The sequence below is a fragment of the Bison bison genome, unplaced genomic scaffold (assembly GCF_000754665.1).
Source record: "Bison bison bison isolate TAMUID 2011002044 unplaced genomic scaffold, Bison_UMD1.0 scf7180017864177, whole genome shotgun sequence".
NCBI classification, from domain to species: domain Eukaryota; kingdom Metazoa; phylum Chordata; class Mammalia; order Artiodactyla; family Bovidae; genus Bison; species Bison bison.
Genome location: NW_011494749.1, coordinates 2,583,341 through 2,606,181, shown reverse-complemented (window position 1 = coordinate 2,606,181; position 22,841 = coordinate 2,583,341). Strand labels below are relative to the sequence as shown.

The 22,841-nt window shown below is 40.7% G+C and overlaps 1 long non-coding RNA gene across 2 annotated transcripts in view; it reads right to left on the bottom strand.

Moving 5' to 3' along the window:
* LOC104990313 overlaps nucleotides 1-22,841 on the bottom strand; it is a 197,679-nt gene that overhangs the window by 131,335 nt on the left and 43,503 nt on the right. Inside the window, exons 2-3 of one of the 2 annotated variants that reach the window (XR_825506.1) lie at nucleotides 16,329-16,412; nucleotides 10,918-11,088 (exon numbers count right to left, since the gene is read on the bottom strand). This is a non-coding gene — a long non-coding RNA (uncharacterized LOC104990313). Of the gene's footprint in view, nucleotides 1-10,775; nucleotides 11,089-16,328; nucleotides 16,413-22,841 lie in introns of those variants that run through there. The other variant, XR_825505.1, reaches the window with a different exon arrangement.

The window sequence follows — 22,841 nt, the reverse complement described above, 5'->3', positions numbered from 1 at the left end:
CTGGTGCACTGGGATGACCCAGAGGGATGGTATGGGGAGGGAGGGGGGAGGAGGGTTCAGGATGGGGAACACATGTATACCTGTGGCAGATTCATTTTGATATATGGCAAAACCAATACAATATTGTAAAGTTAAAAAATAAAATAAAATTTAAAAAAAAAAAGAGACACAGATTTACAGAACAGTCTTTTGGACTCTGTGGGGGTGGGGGATGATTTGGGAGAATGGCATTAAAACATGTATAATATCATATAAGAAACGAATCGCCAGTCCAGGTTCAATGCAGGATACAAGAAGCTTGGGCCTGGTGCACTGGGATGACCCAGAGGGATGGTATGGGGAGGGAGGTAGGAGCAGGGTTCAGGATGGGGAATACGTGTACACCTGTAGCGGATGCATGTTGATGTATGGCAAAACCAATACAATATTGTAAAGTAAAAAAAAAAATTAAAAAAATAATAATAATAATAATTAAATAATTTAAAAATAATAATAATAAAAAATTTTTTAAAAACTGTGTATAACTGAATCACTTCGCTGCATACCTGAAACTAACACATATTGTAAATTAACTATACTTCAATTTTAAAATGGTTACATAATTTTAAAAAAAGGAATTACTTTAATCACAAACACACACACACAAAGTTCACTATGCATCACTTTATTTTACTCTCTAGGCCAGGGAGATAATGAAAATCTCCTAGTTAAGTGCTCATGCTACTCTGTTATCTGAAATTTACCACTAAAATAATGTAGATTTTCCTTAAAGCTTCCAGGAAGCACAGGGACTTCTGGGCAACGTTTAACATTCATGATAATATCTAATATTTGTTACATGAGTTAAATTTTACAAAATGCTATTAAAACAAGCGATAGCCCTATTCTCTCTTCTGGGAAAGCCTGATTACCCAGCATCAACTCCTTAAGGAGCTCACATGCCTTTACTTGTGAGCTCTACATATTGACTCCCTGAATAATGGCCCAACGAATGAAGCAACTACATTTCCTTCTCTTAGGTTTCTTGTACAGATTAGCCATTCCATCTCTTCTCTTCACAGGCAATTTCCAGTTGTATGTCTCTCTCTAAGCCAGTGTTAAAGAAAATGGAGGTGAATTCTGTTTCCACAGCTTATAAGTTGTGTGACTCTGTGCAAGTTACTGACCCCCATTTCCTTCATCTGTAAAAGTAGAAACAGAAGCACATACTTGAGATTACTCTGAGGCCAGATAACAGAGATTTATATATGCATACCTGGATTTTATTACATTTTATGCCTTCCTGGGCATCCTTGAACTTAAAGTGAAAGTGAAGTCACTCAGTCGTGTCCCACTCTTTGTGACCCCATGGACTGTAGCCTACCAGACTCCTCCCTCCATGGGATTCTCCAGGAGTATTGGAGTGGGTTGCCATTTCTTTCTCCAGGGAATCTTCCTGACCCAGGGATCGAACCCAGATCTCCCGCATTGCAGGCAGACGATTTAAACTCTGAGCTACCAGGGAAGCCCTTGAACTTAACCATTACTCAAAAACAGAAAAGTCCTTGCATAGGATCACTATTTGGGGTTTAGGTGTGTTGTTTAGTTTCCATATAAATGGGGTTGCTGATTTTGAGGGCTTTTTACTTACTATTTTGATATATTTTTATTAGTTAAAAAAAAAGGATAATTATGGCCAGAGAACATGATTTATATGATAGTATTCTTTGGACTATATTAAGACTTCACTTTTGACCTAGTATGTGGTTAGTATTTATCAATATTTGGCCTGTGTTTGGAAGAACATGCATTCTCTATATTTTTAAGGGGCAAGATATATCTAAATCTGTATATTTATATCTGTCTAAATATTAAGTCAAGCTTGTTAAATGTGTTGGTCCACCCTTCTGTATGTTTTTCTACTTACCTATTGTGAAAGAAGTCTATTAAATCTCCCACTATGACTGGGGACTTTATCAATTTATAGTTGCATTTCTGTGCACTTTTAGTTTCTATATTTTGAAACTGCATTATAATATAGTGCATTTGTTATGTCACTCTTGGTATAGCCTACTGGTACACTGTCTCTCTTATCCACAGTTATCTTTTACTCCTAATATTGTTCTGTGACTTTAAATCTATTTGAAAGTGAAAGTCGCTCAGTCATGTCCAACTCTTTGAGACTCCATGGACTACACAGTCCATGGAATTCTCCAGGCCCGAATACTGGAGTGGGCAGCCTATCCCTTCTCCACTGGATCTTCCCAACCCAGGAATTGAATTACGGTCTCCTGCATTGCAGGCAGATTCTTTACCAACTGAGCTATCAGGGAAGCCTTAAATCTATTTAGTTTGATGTTAATGTTTTTATGCCAAGTTTCTTTCAGTTACTATTTGTCTGATATGTTCTTTTTCCATCTCTTTACTTTCTTTTTTTTTAATTTAAATTTATTTATTTTAATTGGAGGCTAATTACTTTACAATATTGTATTGGTTCTGCCACACATCAACATGAATCCGCCACGGGTGTACACGTGCTCCCCATCCTGAACTCCCCTCCCAACTCCCTCCCTGTACCATCCCTCCAGGTCTTTCTTTCAGATTTTAGCTATATCTCATAAAGAGAAAAAATGTTTCCTTTCAATGATGTATTTCAACAAATTTTATCTATTTACAATTATTATGATTATTCATATTCTTGAATTTATCTCTTTCATCTGACTTTCCCTTCTCCATAATTTAAATCAAGGACAAACAGTTGAATTAATCACATTTTTCAGTAAATTATCACTAGTTTCACTCTTAATTTTTGTTTTTTTTCCCCATTTCCCTCTCTAATTTATCACCTATCTCATATGATTATAATCCTTAATATGCCTGATATGATTATAAAATATGTATATGTGTTTTGAAAGTTCTATAAAATTCATGTATATAACCATTTAACCTCTTCGTTTTGTTTTCAATTTTTTTCTTCTTTCTTTCCTATTGTTGTCTGACAGAATTTCTTAATTCCTTTGTCTCCCACTACTGGCTTGCTGACTTGATTTCTTTATACTTTTTTTACTTTTTACTTTCACATTTTGAACATGAAAACATAACTTAGAGACTGAAATTAATGTATCCTCCTAAACAATATATGGAGAAGGCAATGGCACCCCACTCCAGTACTCTTGCCTGGAAAATCCCATGGACGGAGGAGCCTGGTAGGCTGCAGTCCATGGGATCGCTAGGAGTCGGACACGACTGAGAGACTTCACTTTGACTTTTCACTTTCATGCATTGGAGGAGGAAACGGCAACCCACTCCAGTGTTCCTGCCTGGAGAATCCCAGGGACGGCGGAGTCTGGTGGGCTGCCATCTCTGGGGTCACACAGAGTCGGACACGACTGAAGTGACTCAGCAGCAGCAGCAAACAATATACACCCCACTCTTCCTTTGCACCATTCCCTCATACTCCATAATATTACTTTGGAAATGTTGCTTCCACTTTAACTGTCACTTAAGTGAATTTTATTTTTATAGTCAGTGCTTATTCAGATTTATCAACACACTCAGCAATATTAGTTCTCCATTGCTTTTTCACTTGCAAGTCCTTCTGAGTTCAATGTCCTCTCTCCTGAAGTACATTCTTCTGTAGTTCTTAGGGTAAGAGTCTTTAAGTCATAAACGCCCTGCTCCTCTTCATCTGAAAATGTCTGTATTTTATCTTAATTCTTATAGTTTAACTTGGTTTAGAATTCTAAGTTAACAGTGATTTTTCCCTTAAAATTTTCTACCTGTTATTCTATTTTCTTTTGCAGTCTACTGTTGATAACTGTCAGCAGGACATTAGTTTTTCTCTCTGGCTGCTTTTACATTTTTGTCTATGCCTTAAATGGTTCTGCAGTTTTCACCATAGGATGTCTGTGTGTACATCTATTTCATATTCTTTAGAACTTGTGTGCTTCTTCCACTTGGGCATTAATATATTTCTTCAATTCTACAAAAAAATCAGGCATTATACCTTAAATTATTGCCTCTGTCCCATCTTTCTGCTGGGCCTTCTCATTCTCTCCTCCATGATTCTTGGCCAATACTTAGTCTGTCTTTCTTTTTATCTTTAGGTTCAGCCCACTAGTACCTTCCTCAGATCCCTCTCCACTTGGTCAGTTATCTCCTTTTGGTACTTAATATGTTATTTAAGTCATGTATTGTTTATAATTTTAACAACTTTTTTTATTTTTAGAGGTTCTACTTGAATTTTTTTTCAAATCTACATGTTCTTTTTCTATACATCAGTTCATATTTATTACAGTTTCTATTCCTTCATTAAGCTCAAAAGTCCTTTAATTATACTTATTGTATAGAATCTTTCAGATTGTTCTATTTTCTCTGCTTGGAGTACTAATTCTCCTCTATCTTGCACCAGCTAATTTTCTGTCCTGATGCATAATTTTCTCACATAATTTACCATTTTAATTATGGACTCATATTCAGTGAGGGTTGTATTTTCTAAGATGTCTTAAGGGCTCTGTTTTATGGAAGAATCCACATTTAGTGGTTTACTATTTGCTTCTCTGAGGACTTCAAAACAGTTTTGTTAATACTTTCTCAGCTTCTAGTTCTAACACTGTAATAGTAAAATAAGTTAAATTTGATTTCTTGTAACTGACTTTTGTTTTTAACCTTACTTATAGCACCAGGCATCCAGAAAATTTCCATGCTACTTCCTTAGTTTTCTCATCTCTTTTCTATGGATGCAGTAGCCATCCAATCTTCCATGCTTTATGCAAGAGCTCCCCTCTAACTCTCTGTAGCCTAAGTCCATATACCCTGTTCTGTTGCTCTGGCTTTGAGTTCCCTCTCCATTTTTCTGCTTAGGTATTCACCTTTTAAGCTCAGATTTCATTATTATTATCTTATTGTTATTTTGCTTTTATCCAGCATGTGTCTGTGTTTGTAGCATTGAGGGTACTGCTTACATTGGTTTGATTCACTTGGTTGTGAGAAGTGTCACTGGGGTGCCTTGTTTTATGTAGGAGTTAAGATCCTTTTCTAATTCTCTTGTCCTAAACCTTAGTTCTCAAACCCAGTTTTGATTTGAAATATCCCACTCAGTCATTCCCAGTATTTACTCAACCAGCTTAAAGACATGCTTGCAAAAAATCGAAGCCAAGTAGTTCGGGTGTTCTTGAAACTATTTGAAATTATTTGAAACTGAACTTCTATGTTCTCTTCAAAATCTAATTTTTTTCACTCCTTTAAGAAACTAATGTCACACAAAGGGAGTAACTGCTCTTTTTTGTCCAGAAATATATCTTCCTTGGTTCCCTCAGTAATGCCTTCATTAGATCTCATGCACAATTATTGGCTATTTCCATTTCTCTTTAACAAGGTTGTCTGTCTAATTAAGAACACTTCAAGACCAGACCACAAGTGATGTGCTTTACAGAGGGGCAACTAAATGACTTTTTTTTTTTTTTTTGCTGTTTCATTACCAACACCATCAGAAATAAAACTGAGGATCTAATGTCATATGCAAAAAATAAGCTCTGTTGTTTTTAATATTCTTCTAAAGCATGATACCTTTGGTCAATAGATGGTAACATTTCATGCAAATTAATATATTAAAAGTATTTGCAACTTAACATAGTCCCCCTTGGGGGAAAAGGCCTTTGTTGATATCCAATAAGTGAGAAAGAACATTATTACATATACTATATATCTGCATATGTGTATATAATAACCTCATTTTGAAAATTATATTCTATTCAAGGACAAAAGTTGAACTGTGATCTAAGCTACATAAGAAAAGGATCACTAAGAAATAAATCACTCTACAAATCCTTGTCTATTGCTCCTCAGGATGGTAGGGAAAGACTGCATTTCAGTAAAATATTCAGTGGTTTCAGCAGTTATTCGAGTATTTGTTCATCTTCAGTCCTCCAGTTATTATAATGAAGACATTTTTAACAAAAAATATGAATACTGTGGGTCATCTCCTCGAAATAATCACTGCATTGTAGTAAGACCAAATATTATGTTTATATATGAATGACCTCTTTTCTTTAAAAAAAAAATTCATATGTCTTTTTTGTTTTTTTAATATTCCTTACTCCTGACTTCACTAATCAGTGTAGAAAGTGCAAGTTTCACAGGGACTCTCAATCTTCCTTATATTGTAAGTAGCACAAAGATTGCCCCCATCCACGTATCCTTCTACCTGCCCATCTTTTAATAAGAGCTAGTGCCTACATAAAGACTTCTAACATCAGCCTTTGATCCTCTGATCCAGTCTATTTTGCCTTGTCCTGGCCAAACTACAAAAAGGGAAGAATGTAAAGGCACAGGCAGACACTTCTCGATTCCCCCACTCTGCTTGCATTTCTATACGCCGCCCCTACATTTCTGTACATCTCTGTGTTTCTCCCTTCTTTCCTGGGACTGTACGTCTGCTAACAGTGACTGGAAGGATTAAATATAGATTGATTTTTGGCTCTCTACATGTACCTCATTTACAAACTTTTAATGTTTACAAAGAAAAAGCTGATTCTTGAACTCAGTACAGCAGAAACTATATTGCTTCAATACAACCCTGTTGTTCAATTATTCAACCCTTACTATCTTTCCAAAAGAGTAACTCCTCATATATTTTCTAGTGGCAAAGAAATTCTCACTGTTAATTTGTCAGGTAAAAGAATGACAGCTATTATTAATAATACGGAAAGCATATATGATAGATCAACATACAAAGTAATAGAAACTGATCGTTTGAACAATGTGCCAGAACTCAACATCCCATTTTTTATCTCCTACAAAGTAGGCAGTGTAGAATATGTCTCCACGGTTCTCACAGGCACTGTTGGCTTTGCTCAGAACATTTATGGAACTTCTCTTTCAGAATGGTCTTTACACATGGTCTACATTGCTTTAAACAGAGGCTATCCCAGCCTCTAGGATAGCAAATCACCATCATGGAAGAGTTATTCTTACTTCATTTTGTCTTTAAGATGTAAACATTACATGGAGAGAACGGAAATAGATGTTCAAGGTGGATAATACATTTGGGTCTGCTCAAATACCAGTAGTGAGACTATCAGGTAATAGGAGTATTTTCCTAGTATACCTTATAAACTGATCCTGAAGCTAGGATGAATTTCAAAATAGTTGCGAAAACAACAGCTTCACCACAACAAAAACAAATCCTCTCATAGAAACGCCCTTTGAAGGGCAACATTCCTCTGCTTTAACAGCTAAGTGCTGTTGTATTTCTTATGTGAAATTACTTTTTGTTTATAATTCATAGTTTCATTCTCTTTAAAAATATTTAAAGAGGTTTAAATATTTTTATGAAATATTTTTATGCTCAAGTTGTATAGGATTAAAGATTTGCTTTCAAAATATGTTTGGACATATTTTGAAAAGTAAATGTTTTCTGGGGGAAAGGCTAGGATATGATCATTGAAGTTTTATTTACTTCAGAGTAACTTCTCTTGGTTGCATAAAGCATGCAAATATTTGTACAAGATTCCCTTTCCTGAGGCAGAGCTGGAGTGAAGTAACAGGAGATGCCATAGACTTGGAATGAAGGGGTGTTGACTCTAACCCTGGCTAATTTGTTGTCTCTTGACAACAAATATCAGATTGTTTTTCCATCTGTGATGCTTATCATCCTCTGAGGATTTGCAGAATTAAGTGAAGTGACTTTTGAAAGCCCTACAGAATCAAATTGTAGCAGGAGATGGAGCCCTGGAGCACTGACTGGGGAAATCCAAAAACACTGTTTTGAACTGGTAATTAGAGTTTAACTATGTTTCAGCCTCTGACCCACTCATCCATTCAGCCTTTCGGAATATGCTGAAATGCTGGATGAGCACATGGATCACTGAAGCACAGGGCTCAAATGATCACAACCAAAAACTCGCCAACACTAAATTTTCAGAATTGTGACTATAATCAGGAATCACAGTAAACATTATCATAAGACACCAGCTACTATCTGAAGACACAGAGTATATATACAACATAGTACATAGCTTAATTAATCTACATGTGTATTTTTTAAAATCTGAAAGTATGTAGATAGATGATATATGTTTGTGTATATGTGTATATACATATGTGTATATATGTGTATATATATACACACACACATACCATGAGGAAAAGAGGCTATCTGTGACATGGAATTATTTTTTCTTCTTTTTTCTTTATCTGTATTTTCTAATGTTTCTAAAAGGAACTCATAGGAATATGAATAACTTCAATTCTCATAAAACTAAAATACTCAGTGTAAGTGGGATCACGCCGCAGAAGTGACAGTAGAACATAGGTATATCACCTCTGTCTACTTGCCCCATCAAATCTGTGTGGCTCAGGTGGTAAAGAATCTGCCTGCAATGCAGGAGACCCAGGTTTGATCCCTGGGTTGGGAAGGTCCCCTGGAGAAGGAAATGGCAACTCACTCAAGTATTCTTGCCTGGAGAATCCCATGGACAGAGGCAGGCAACAGTCCATGGGGTCGCAAAGAGTCAGACATGACTAAGCGACTAACACTACACTACTCCTTGCCCCAAAATGGGCTGCACAAAGCTGTCAGACACATGCATCCTGGACAGCATGCTCTGGATTATCTTGCTAAGCAAAATTTTCAAATCGATCATCCATATAAAAGTTGATTAAAGGGCTCATTCATTATACTGAATTCAAGGTCACTTATCACTGTATAACTGTAAAAACAATGCAAATAAAATACAGAGTCTGCATTGCTCTCATCATTCATATCAGCCCAAGCTAATTAAAAATAGATTTTTTTTCCCCATTGTTTTGTACTCAGGAAAATTAAGCTTCTTGTTTGTTTTCTCTGTACTACCAAGAAATAGCATGTATATGAAGGTGCCAACCTTAAAATATGATGCATTTAAATCTTGGAAACTGGAACTACATTTAGTTTTTCATTTTTTCCATCTTTACTGTCATTGTTCAATGCCAGCATGTTCTTTGGAGTGTACATAGAATAAAAGACCACATTCATTTCCAATAACTTACAGAAGAGTGTGAAACTCAATAAACTTCTACAAAGGACATGGTGGAAGACAAATAGAGTAAATTAGTATGAAAAAAAATTGCAGTAAATGGAAACTTCTGTTTGACAGTTTTTGACTGAAAAATTATATGGTATCCATGTTATTTCTCAAGGTATTCATTTTCTTCAAATTAGACACTGGTTCAAATACTCTTTTTAAATAGCGTCGCTTAGAGGTATGCTTTTTCTGGTGGGCGGGGTACATATTAAAGCGTAGTCTGGCATTATCACTGGTTAATAGTCTATTAGCTTTACACTCCCGAATTTAAGGAAAAGGATTTTTGAAAACTTTCACATCAACTTGGTGAGTGAGGAGGTGGGAGGGTAGGTGGAGGATGGGCATGATAAATGATGCATGCTGCTTCTGGTATTATTTTAGCAGATTTTCCAAAAGAAAATATTTTAGCTCATTCTTAGCTTTCAAGTCATTATTTGGAAAATGTATGCTGTCTTGGAATGGAACACAGAATTTCAGAATAATATATAACTCCTTCTGTTAGAGCAAAATATCTTGGTTTCTATACATATCACATATCTATGAAAACCGGCATTTCTTTTAGGCCACTAACTCCAAGAGATCTTGCCTGAGATCACTGTGCCAGACAGAATTTTGGCCCCAAGGCCTCTGCTCACTAAATATTGACTATGTAATTTGCATTGTTATATAATTACATGGCAGATGTAATTAAGGTAACTAATCAGTTGACTAATCAGATAGACCACTGATCATCTGGGGCTTCCCTTGTAGTTCATTCAGTAAAAGAATCTGCCTGCAGTGCAGGAGACCCGGGTTCGATCCCTGGGTTGGGAAGATCCCCTGGAGAAGGAAATGGCAACCCACTCCAGTATTCTTGCCTGGAAAATCTCATGGACAGAAGAGTCTGGTGGGCTGCAATCCATGGGGTCGCAAAGAGTCGGGCAAGACTGAGCAACTGACACTTACTGATCATTTAAAGTAAAGAGATTATCCTGGAGTATTCAGTGAGCCTAACCTAATCAAATAAGACTTTGAAAGTAGAAATCTTTCTCTGCCTGGTAGCAGACAAGTCATCAAAGTTTCAAAGGGTGATAAAACTTGATATGCCACTCTTTATTTGAAGATGAAAGGAGTCACTTATTAAGCAAATAAGAATTTCAATTCTATAATAGCAAGAAACTGAATTCAGCCAACAACCTGAATGAGTTTGAAGTGGAACTTTCCCCATAACTCCCAGATAAGAGCCCAAACTAGCCAACTTCTGGATTTTAGTCTTGTGAGGCTCTAAATAGAGGGCCACACTTTACTTAAACTTCCAACCCACATGACTGAGAAAATAAGTGGGTGTTACTCTAAACTGCCAAGTTTATAGTAATCTGTTACAGCATCAATAGAAAATGGACACAGTCGGGCTTCTTGAGTGGTTCAGTGGTAAAGAATCCACTTGCCAATGCAGGAGACATGGGTTTGATCTCTGTTCCAGGAAAGATCCCACATGCTGCAGAGTGACTAAATCTAAGCATCTTAACTATTGAATTAGTTCTCTAGAGACTGGGAGCCACAACTACTGAAGCCCAGAGACTAGCCCCTCCTCGCCACAATCAGAAAAAAGCCCAAACTGCAACAAAGACCTAGCATAGCTAAAAATAAACAAATACAATTTTTAAAAAAGAAAACGGATGCACTCACACAGGGAACAAAGGCTCTTAGATACCACGCCACCCTGTTAATCACCCTCCCCAGTAGGTGGATTTGTACACAACACCACTCCTGTCACTGCCCCCAGGTGCCTCTGTCACCCAGGGCCACACCCCCTCTCACTTGATCAAGGGCATGAGTGCAGCAAACTGCTCAGGGAGGCCCACAGCGTCTCACACACAAGATCCAAACTCACCCTGATGATATTCCACTTCACTGCCTTCCACACCACAGCAGCCTCAGGACCCTGGATATTGAACCAGAGTGTCTTTAAGGGGTTCCATTGCAGCTGGCAGAGTGTTCTAGGCTCTTCTCCTAACTTCCATATTGAGCGGTGTAGCTTCTCCAGATTAGACAATATTTCAGTCTGTAAAAAACAGCAGAAAGCATATGGGCTCCAGCATCCTGCTGCCAAGGTTCAGCTCTGGAGTTCATCCTCTACATGACTTGGGCAAGTTACTATGTGTTCCCTCTGTAAAAGGGAGGTTAAAAAGGCTCTACCTCGAAGATCTGTGGGGAGCATTAAATGATTTAGTCATTAGATGCTTAGTGTAGTACCTGGCAAGCAATAAATGCATGATTACATTATCTCTGTTTTTTACTTATCACCCATCATTAGGAATATTATGGCACTCCCTCTTTTCCTACCTATTCAATTAATTTACCCAGTGAAAACTCACATTCCCTTATTACCTTAGAAAGTGTTTCACATGTTCTTTGGTTCAGTGATACCCAAACTTGCTTGGTGTTAAGAAACACCTAAAGTACTTGCTAAAAGTACAAATTCACAGGCTCTGTCTCTGTAATGTCTGTTGTAGGAAGTCAGGAGAGCTCCAGAAATCAGCCACTTTTATCAAGGGCCTCAGATGACTCCTATGAACTGTCCTGGTTAAGGACTAGGATCTACGTAATCATGGTCATTTTCAGCCACTGATACTGGTTGTAGGAGCCGGGGGTGGGTGAGAGAGGGCAGGGCACGTGCCAGGATATCCCAAAAAGCAAAGGCCCTTCTAGTGCCACCGTGGGCACTGTCACAGGGTACCAAGATCTTGTCAGGAAAAAATGCAAGCACCCCCTGCAACCCCTTGCTAATGCAAAGTCTACAACAGCAAATTCATACATAGGCCCTTAAGAAAGTGTTCCTTCCACCCCAGTTTGTGTCATTCAAAGTAGCTGGTTAAACAAGCCACTGTATAGCACAGGCAATGCTTCTCAATATTCTGTAATAACCTGAATGGGGAAAGAATTTGAAAAAGAACAGATAAATGTATACGTACAGCTGAATCACTTTGTCATATGCCTGAAACTAACGCAACATTGTTAATCAACTATGCTCCAAAATAAAATAAAAAAATCTTTAAAGTGGCTAGTTAATGCTAACATTATTTGGGGAAGGGATGAAATGAAAGCTATTATGCTAGAGTATGAAGGCTACGCTAAAGTATGAAGCATCAAAGCACTGGCCTTGCTCACAGCACCCGGCACAAAGGAAACACTCAAGAAACGGCTGCTGGTTTAGATACATCCCGACCCACGTGTACAGCCGAGTGAGTGACAGGCCAGAGGTGCTGCTTTCCTTGCCTGCCATGGGTTTTCTTGGCTACATGAAGTTCACAAACATCTTCAAGACACTCTACACCTTGCAAGAGTATAGAACCCAAGGGTCACAGATAAAAATGGATTTATGTGACATCAATTAAACTTAAGTCCTGGCAAGGTAATATACTTTTATAAACTCTGCAAAAGGAAAGATATTTTTGTACTATTTTCTTTCTGAAGGATCCCAAAAGTCTATAAGCTTCAGGCTCCACCATGACTCTTCAAAGAGGGGTTTTGAACTGCTAAGAGGACAAGGAAATAAGATGCTTGAGACAGCCATGCCCTGCTTGCAGCCTGGAGCCCCCAACATCAACAGGTTATGCTCTGAGCAAGTGAACAAACTGTGGTCCCGGCCTTGGGCACAGCTGATCCCTCGTCTCCATGCCCGGCCAGCAGTGCAGAGCTCTTACTCTTGCCTGATTCCAGACGCTGCAAGGAGCCAAGGAAGACCTCCACTGGCCCTGACACGCAAATTCCTTTAAAAAAAAAAAAATGTTGACCATTATTAAAGTCCTTATTGCATTTGTTACAATATTGCTTCTGTTTTATGTTTTTTGACCCCAAGGCATGCGGGATCTTAGCTTCCCAACCAGGGATCCAACCCATACCCCCTGCACTGTAAGGTTAAGTCTTAACTACTGGACCAGGGAATTCCCTTAAATTCCTTTTTATTGTCCCAGAGCTTCTGGTTTCTCACCCCTAGCCCCTCCCCTACATGCCAATTCCACTTTGTCCCCCCATCCCCTACTCAATGATCATGCTCTCTAACCATTACGGCAAGGTGGCAATTAAAAATATGCTGATGCCTTATGCACAAACAGAGCTCCACAAACATTCTGTGATTTAATTTGAAATATTTGCTTTATATAATTTGTAGATTTTAGCTATTGGACTAAGATCATTCACAGAAATAGATTGTAATTTACTGCTGTTTTTCTGGGGGTTTTTTATTACTGCATAATTAAAACCTACTGTCAGCTAGCTCTGGGAGAAAATGTTGGTGTTACGCAGTGTGAATTTTAATTGGCTGCACAATTACCATCTCTTCTTTCAGCAAACCTGCATCTCTGCAGTAATGTGAACTCTCATATCCCATAAGATGCCTATAACCCACAACCTCGCAATAAACTTACCACGTGATTTTCCACTTGTCAGCCCTGCCGATGCTTTCACAGTGAAGGACCTCAAACTAAAGGCCTGTGGACTTGGGGAAGCTGGCATCAGTGTGAGCAGGTTTGGAGGAAAGTCGGCACAGAACATGGGGTTTTCTCCTCTGGTTGTATTCCCTGCAGCCATTAGGACTGACGACTTTTACAAACACAGAAACATGGGCCAGCTGCTCTTCTCTTGTGCTGTTTCTCACAGCAACAGACAAGGCACTCAAGTGGGCAATGAAAGAGGACTTCAGATTCTTAATAGGAGAACTACCCTCTATGCAATAGAGGTTTTTAAACTGAAGTGGATTTGATTTACAATATCATGTTAGTTTCAGGTTTATAGAAAAGTGATTCAGCTATCTTTTTCAGATTTTTTTCCATTACAGGCTAGTACAGGATATTGAATATCATTCCTTGCACTACACAGTGAATCCTTGTTGCTTATCTATTCTGTGTAAGTAGCCTGTCTCTGCTAGTCCCCTACTCCTAATTTATCCCCTGCCTCCTTTTCCCCTTTGGTAATCATAAGTTTGTTTTCTGTGTCTGTGAGTCTGTTTCTGTTTTGTCTGTAGAGTCATTTATATTATTTTTTAGATTCCACATGTAAGTGGTATAGTATTTATCTCTGTCTGTCTGACTTACTTCACCAAGTACAGTATTCCCTTGGCCCATCCATGTTGCTGCAAATGGGGACCTTCCATTCTTGTTTATGGCTGAGTAATATTCCATTGTGTATATTCACCACATCTATATAGGTTCTTCTGGTCAAAATATACCTACCCCATGCCAGTTCCCGTGCTTGGCACTGGGGGTGCAGGAATGAATAATACACAGTCTGTCCTCAACAAGGGCTTCCCAGGTGGCGCTAGTGGTAAAGAAGCCCCTCCCAATGCCAGAGACATAACGGACACAGGTTCGATCCCTGGGTCTGGAAGATCTGCTGGAGAAGGGCATGGCAACCCACTCCAGTGTTCTTGCCAGGAGAATCCCACGAATAGAGGAGCCTGGCAGGCTACAGTCCATGGGTCACAAAGAGGTGGACATGACTGAGCGACTTAGCATGCATGCTCGTTCTCAACAAGTGCAAATTCTAGTAGAGAAAGGAAAACATTCACATAAATAATTACATCACCACAGGTTTTGCTAGAGATATAAGGAACTGTTTGATACAAAGGAAAGAACATGGTCTCTGGAATCACAGAGATTAGGGTTCAAATCTCACTTCTTCAATGCATTCAGCTCTACTGCCTTTAGAAGAGTTGCTTCATCAAAGAACAGTGATTTCCTTATAGAAACAGAATGCTACAGTGCTGAGAGGCTCCATGGCTGCTAGGAAGGGGTATCTGATCAGAGCATTCTCCTCTCCTGTGCTCCCCTTAGAGGACGTGTGGTGGGGAATTTCAGTGACAAAGATTAGAAATGACAGATGTCAGGTACTTGGTACAATGGCTCGCATGTCATAAGGCATTTGATAAGTGATAGTTATCACTGTTGACAACTACTGGGAAAACACCATCTCTCCTGTCCCTGGGCGATTTCAATAACCACCAAGCTCCAATCTCCCCTCCCACTGAGTTTCCTTGGAGCACCCCAGGAGAGCTCTTTCTGCAAAGCAAAGCTGATCTGTTAAAGATCTGCTTTAAATGCTTAGTACCTTCATCTCCCAATTCTATCTTCTTGGCAGAGTTGGGGGCACTGCAGTGCCCAGCACTCTCACCACCACCCTCCCTCTGCTCCTTGCAGAGCCACTTCCCTACCACACCCTGCTTCCTCCTGCTCCCTGATTTTGGACATTCTGTTCCCTTCCAGTCCAACCACCTCTGCTTGTTGAAATCCCCTTGAGGAGCCACATTCTAGCCATAGTATCCTACAAACTACTAACAGACTCAAACCTCCACCCAACTGTTCCCTCCACTTTCCTGTTTGTCCCTGTCTAATTCATTCTCCAAAATGCAACCATCCTTGCTTGTACACAGTAATCCCATCATGGCACTCACTTCCATAAAACCTTCAGTGATTGTGTTCCCATCATAGTTGAGTGAAATCTGTCCCCCGACCATGGCCTGTGAGGCCCTGCCTGATCTGACCCCTCACGTTATCCCCCTTGGTCACTGCACTCCAGCCACACAACCGTCTGTGCTACTCCAACCTCAAGCCTTTCCTGCCTCATGTGAGCAACAGCTCCTGCTTCGAGACTCCTGGACTCCTGTCCTTAGTGGGCCTCACACCCACTCCTTCTCCCCTGCTCAGCTCCAGGGCCTCATCCTCTTGAAACCCTTTCCCATCTCCCCAGACTGAATCACGGCTCTGTGATTCTCTCTCATCCTACCCTGCTCTTTTCCTTCATAATATGAATTATAATCTGTAATTACTGAACAATCTTCTTGCCCTCCAGATTGTAAATTTCACAAGGATGGAACCTTAGCCCTGAGCAGGAAGTCCAGAGCCCTGCACCCAGGTCTGTGGAGCAGATGTCTCTATGAAGGTTTCCCAGAGCCCACCACCCTCCCCCTACCCCCATCCATATGACACACTGCTCCCTGGCATTTTGTTTGTATGTCAGTCTCTCCCCACAAGAATGTGAGCCTCTTGACACCAGGGCTATTCTTCGGTGTCTTCCTGCCAAAACAAAGCACCGCCCCCCTGCTCTCCCACATCTGGCATAAAGATGAACTCATGATGGCACAGTGTTCTGAAACCTGCAGATAAAAAAATGTAAAAATCCCTGCCTTCAGATAACAGTGTGACCAAATGCAACAAAATAAATAAACTTACTAAATATACTGAAAATGTCTGCAACCATTAAGAGCTCAAAGTGAAGTAATATTGGCACTAAGTAGCCGTAGCCTACCTGCCTCCTGAGAGATGGTCAGCTTCGTTTTCTACTGTGCTGATGCCTCCCATATCCCGAGAATAGAAGATCTTGTTCAGGGACCTAGAAGAAGAGAAGGAGAAAACAACGTTAGGAGAAGGGAAGGAAAAGAGGGTAGGAAAAAAGGCAAGAAGAAGCAACAGGGCAAGGTGCAGAGAGCTGAGCTCTGACGTCAGACCACGTGGATCACATCCTGCCTCAGACCTGGCCTCAGGCAGGTCCCTTGGCCTCTTTAGTCCTACGCTTCCTCAGCTGAAAGATGAAGACAGAGTTGCTTCATTAGCTTGTCCTGAGAACTAGATCATGTAAAGCGTGTCTGGCCTGGATGTGGAAGCACCGAGCAGTCCTTGTCCATAGTTCCCATCCGCGTGTATTTGCTCATCCAAGCATTTATTCAGCTCCTACTGTGGGCCCCAAATGGCAAAGGCTACCAGGAGAGCAAAAAGCAAACATGTGTTCATGGAGCCTACAGTCTCTTCAGGGAAATAAATGCTCCCATAACCAAACATAAACCTGCACCTGTATTTGGTGCTACAGAGGAGACGGTGCTGTGAGCGCCTGTCACCATGGAGAAGAGGCTGAGACCCAGGGCAGGCTCTGCAGCCAGCTGCCCTTGGTTTGACTTCTAGCACTTTTTCTAGCACTACTTCTACCACTAATCAGGCAGATAACCTTGAGCAAGTCGGTGTACTACCTTGTTATGTTTCTGTTTGCTTATCTGTAAGACGGGGTAACAGTAGCATATCTACTACACAGGGTTGTTATAAAGATTAAATAAGTTGAGTTAACCTAGAGAGGACTGGTGCCTGATAACTACTATATAAGGATTTGCTGTTTCATTATTATTACTTTGCCTAATTGGGGCAGTAAAAAAAAGAATTCCTAAGACTATCTGAACTGAGGAAAGGTTAATAGTGTTAACGATGAAATGGAGGAGAGAAAAGCTCAGGCAAGTGTCCACAGGTGGAAATGACAGTAGCAAACCCAAGGAATTAATAACAGACGATTGCAGCTGAGAAATGAAGGCAGACCAGGCAGGACTTTGTAAGCAGTGGTCAAAAGTTTCATCCTGACCCTGTAGGCAATGAGAGAGCAAGCAGACCACTCTAACTTCAGGGCAGAGAAAGTGAAAGTGAAAGAGAAGTCATGTCCGACTCTTTGGGATCCAATGGGCTGTAGCTTACCAGGCTCCTCTGTCCATGGAATTTTCCAAGCAAGAGTACTGGAGTGGGTTGCCATTTAGGGACTAGTGAAGGGACAGAGTGAATGCAGGTCCACCACTGGGAGTTCACTGTAGAGATCTCGAAGGAATTAAGATGTCATGGACAAGAGGGACGGTAATACAGATAATAAGACATGGAATGGACTTAAGAGAAGTTTTGAAGATAAAACTGAACAAGACTGGGTGAACAGGTCAAAAAGCAGAGACAGAGATACCCAGCATGGCTCCTAGATGCCTGGCTTTCAAAACTGAATGGATGGTGGAGCTATGCATTGAGATGGAGAACTGATCCCTACAAGAACAGCATGGATGTAACAAAGGTTCGGAGTGCCTGCTAAATAAGTGTGTGTGAGGGATCAGAGGGCAAGGAATCTGGTGGCTCTTCCCTTGGAGAAGTCACCTGACCTAGGTATCTCATATTCCATTCATAGTTCTGCAGACAGGGAGATCATCCAAAGGTCATCTATATTTGGCCATGGGACACAGCAATATGCTAACACTGTACATTTAACCTGCTCTTGCTAACCCAGACCGTCCTCCACCTCAGGGTCCTCTCTGTAGCCTGAGACCAGCAAGAGGAGAAAGGATAAGGCTCTAAACAGATGCTCCACTGAAGCAAAGAAATGACTGTATCTTCACAGGGCACCAGGACAAAACCAGGCTCTCCTTGGTATACAAAGAATGCGGGCAAGTTGCCATGGGAACAGTCAATGGATTTTCACATCATTACTATTTCTAGCTACTCTTGCTCAAGCACTTACAGAATGCCAGGCACTTTCTTTACATTGTCACCTTCACACAGCACTATGGCAACAGGAAGAAGGATTGAGAGAAACTTACTGAGGTTACACAGCCACTGTGTGATGGAGCAGGAATTTGGACCCAAGTCTGCATGACTCTGAGGTCAATCTTTTTTTAACCCTAGTGAATTTCTTTGACTGAGCAACACTTAAACACTGACTCCCATATGCAAAACAGACATTTTCAGGTGGTTAAACATATGTCAAATGAAACCCTTGGCCACACAATAGAACCTAACTGGCCTCTACAGAGATCAAAACCACGGCCTTGTCCTTATTTGATCATTCTCCCAACAAAGTGCTTAAAGCAAACAAACTTGCCATCACATGGCTATCAAGCATGTTATTTCCCTTCACCTTGCGTAGTTTGCTCATTTATTCAAAGAGCTCAGCCTTTCAAAATAAGCCACCAATGGAAGAGAGACAAGCAATGCTTCTACAAATTATCAGATGCAAAGACTTTTTTAGGATTTGTTAATTTGTTAGTACCTCTACTGGCCTTGTCTGGAGAAGGACATGGCAACCCACTCCTGTACTCTTGCCTGAAAAATCCCACAGATGGAGGGGCCTGGTAGGCTACAGTCCATGAGATGGCAAAGTCAGACACGACTGAGCGACTTCACTTTCACTTTTCACTTTCATGCATTGGGGCAGAAAATGGCATCCCACTCTAGTGTTCTTGCCTGGAGAATCCCAGGGACAGAGTAGCCTGGAGGGCTGCCGTCTATGGGGTCGCACAGAGTCACGACACGACTGAAGCGACAGCAGCAGCAGCAGCAGCACTGGCCCTGCCATGTGCTCACACTGCCACCTGCTGGACATCACACACATCTCTACTTCCCCTAAGAGTCCACCTGGAGACCCACACAGCCTACCCTGCAGATTGATTGCTCACACTTGATCGCCTCTTTTTAGTATTTTACAGTGTCATACGCAAGAGGAACTCTGATTTCCTGACCCAAAACTCTTTACAGCCTGATACAAAAGAAAGGCAAATAGGAATCCATGCATGTTCTGTTGATGGAGGGGAGCCAAGAGTACAAGGGAACATTCTGTGAGGAACCCAGGGCAGGGGAAGGCGGTGACAGGGAGACCATGTGGGCTTGCGAGGGTACCTAGGAGAGACCACTACACCTGAAAACCCATTTGTCTACTCCAGAATCTCAAGGTTCTTTGGCCACAGTGCTAACAAAAAATCCCTTTTAAACATAGTGTGATGTATTCTTCCTTGCATATTTTCTTTTCCTTTAAGCACAGCTTGCGGTGCTAAGGGAAGGGTGGGCTTCCAGCTTCAGAACATAGCGCTATTATTTTCCAAGACCACAAGCAGCAGTCTTCCTCTTTAAAAGAATTATAATCTTCCCCTTTCTTTCACTCACAGCATGAAAATAGATTACTGTGCTTGAGCATTTTAAAAATTAAAGGCTTAGATGGCACATGCTGATCAAAAGCTGATCTTCAAATACCTCTTTCCAGCAACTATTACATTTTTTAAGTTGCCTTTTTCATTTTTCTTTGATTTACCTCATGTGGCATTGCATAAATGCAACAGACTGAAATGCTTCTCTTATTCCAAATTAGGATGTTAAACCCCATTTTCTTTTAATGTTATAAGTTTGGAATACAAAGATGAGTTAGAGAGTTCAGTTCAGTTAAGTCACTCAGTCATGTCCAACGTTTTGTGACCCCATGGACTGCAGCACGCCAGGCCTCCCTGTCCATCACCAACTCTCAGAGCTTGCTCAGATTCGTGTCCACTAAGTCGGTGATGCCATCCAACCATTTAATCTTCTGTCGTCCCTTTCTCCTTCTGCCCTCAATCTCCAGCATCAGGGTCTTTTCCAATAAGTCAGTTCTTCACATCAGGTGTCCAAAGTATTGGAGTTTCACCTTCAGCATCAGTCCTTCCCATGAATATTCAGGGCTGATTTCCTTTAGGATGGACTGGTTGGATCTCCTTGCTGTCCAAGGGACTCTCAAGAGTCTCCTCCAACACCACAGTTCAAAAACATCAATTCTTTGGCACTCAGCTTTCTTTATAGTCCAACTCTCACATCCATACATAACTACTGGAAAAAACATAGCCTTGACTAGATGGACCTTTGTTGGCAAAGTAATGTCTCTGCTTTTTAATATGCTGTCTAGGTTGACCACAGCTTTTCTTCCAAGGAGCAAGTATCTTTTAATTTCAAGGCTGCAGTCACCATCTACAGTGATTTTGGAACCCAAAAAAATAGTCTGTCACTGTTTCCACTGTTCCCCATCTATTTCCCATGAAGCGATGGGACCAGATGCCATGATCTTTGTTTCCTGAATGTTGAGTTTTAAGCCAATGTTTTCACTCTCCTCTTTCACTTTCATTAAGAGGCTCCTTAGTTCTTCTTTGCTTTCTGCCATAAGGGTGGTGTCATCTGCATATCTGAGGTTATTGATGTTTCTCCCGGCAATCTTGATTCCAGCTTGTGCTTCGTCTAGTCCAGCATTTCTCACACCGCATATAAGTTAAATAAGCAAGGTGATAACATACAGCCTTGACATATTCCTTTCCCAATTTGGAACCAGTCTGTTGTTCCATGTCCAGTTCTAACTGTTGCTTCCTGACCTGTTTCTCCAGAGGCAGGTCAGGTGGTCTGGTATTCCCATCTCTTTCAGAATTTTCCACAGTTTATTGTGATCCACACAGTCAAAGGCTTTGGCATAGTCAAAAAGCAGAAATAGATGTCTTTCTGGAACTCTCTTGCTTTTTTGATGATCCATCGGATGTTGGCAACTTGATCTCTGGTTCCTCTGCCTTTTCTACAACCAGCTTGAACATCTGGAAGTTCATGGTTCACGTATTGTTGAGCCTGGCTTGGAGAATTTTGAGCATTACTTTGCTGGCGTGTGCTACTTCTACTGCTGCTAAGTCACTTCAGTCATGTCTGACTCTGTGCGACCCCACAGACTGCAGCCTACCAGGCTCCTCCGTCCCTGGGATTCTCCAGACAAGAACACTGGAGTGGATTGTTAGCGTGTAAAATGAGTGCAATTGTGCGGTAGTTTGAGCATTCTTTGGCATTGCCTTTCTTTGGGGTTGGAATGAAAACTGACTTTTTCCAGCCCTGTGGCCACTGGTGAGTTTTCCAAATTTGTTGGCATATTGAGTGCAGCACTTTCACAGCATCATCTCTTAGGATGTGAAATAGTTCAACTAGAATTCCATCACCTCTGCTAGCTTTGTTCATAGTGATGCTTCCTAAGGCCCACTTGACTTCGCATTCCAGGATATCTGGCTCAAGGTAAGTGATCACACCATCGTGATTATCTGGGTCATGAAGATCTTTTTTCTATAGTTCTTCTGTGTATTCTTGCCACCTCTTAATATCTTCTGCTTCTGTTAGGTCCATACTATTTCTGTCAGTCAGGGACCTATCTAGTGACATGTCCTTCATATGTTTAAGGTTCAATGACTCAAATAAATTAGAATCATTCTCTGAATCCACTTTCCAAAGGAAGAAACTGAAAGATTCTTGCCTTTCCAGATTTCCAGAACCTTTTGATAACAAAAGAGAATATGGAATTTCTCAGTTTTCAGATTGTTTTTATGGTTCACTGAAGCCCACTACTGTCTTCTGATCTAACACACAGAATTAAAATCACAGCATCTCCCCGGGTGGTTTCACTTATTCCCATGGCCTCAAGCACACCTGAATGTCACAACTTTTAAGCCTGTGTCTTTAGTTTCCAATACTCATCTGAGGTCTAGACCCATCTCTCTGCTGCTGCTGCTGCTAAGTCGCTTCAGTTGTGTCCGACTCTTTGCGACCCCATAGATGGAAGCCCACTAGGCTCCTCTGTCCCTGGGATTCTCCAGGCAAGAACACTGGAGTGGGTTGCCATTTCTTTCTCCAATGTGTGAAAGTGAAAAGTGAAAGGGAAGTCACTCAGTCGTGTCCGACTCCTAGCGATCCCATGGACTGCAGCCTACCAGGCTCCTCCGTCCATGGGATTTTCCAGGCAAGAGTACTGGAGTGGGGTGCTATTGCCTTCTCTGACCCATCTGTTTATCCATCCATTAAATATTTCACCCTGGATGTCCCATAAAGTGAAAGTGACTTTATGCCTGACTCTTAGCGACCCCATGGATTGCAGACTACCAGGCTCCTCCATCCATGGGATTTTCCAGGCAAGAGTACTGGAGTGGGTTGCCATTGCTTTCTCCATTCCATACATTAGATGCAACTTTTCTATAAAGCTAAAACTATTCCAAAATAAAATTTTTAAAATGTATGTTTAAAGAGAGAGCACAAATGAAACAAAATGTTAATAATTGATAAATCTCAGTGATAGGTATGTGGGTGTTTACTGGCTGATTACTTTAACTTTTAGATAGGTTTAAAATTTGGCAAAATAAAATGTAAAAAGAAAATAAAGCTATGGAAGGTTAAAAGTAAATGGATAGAAAAAGATATTCTAGGCACCTTAAATTCT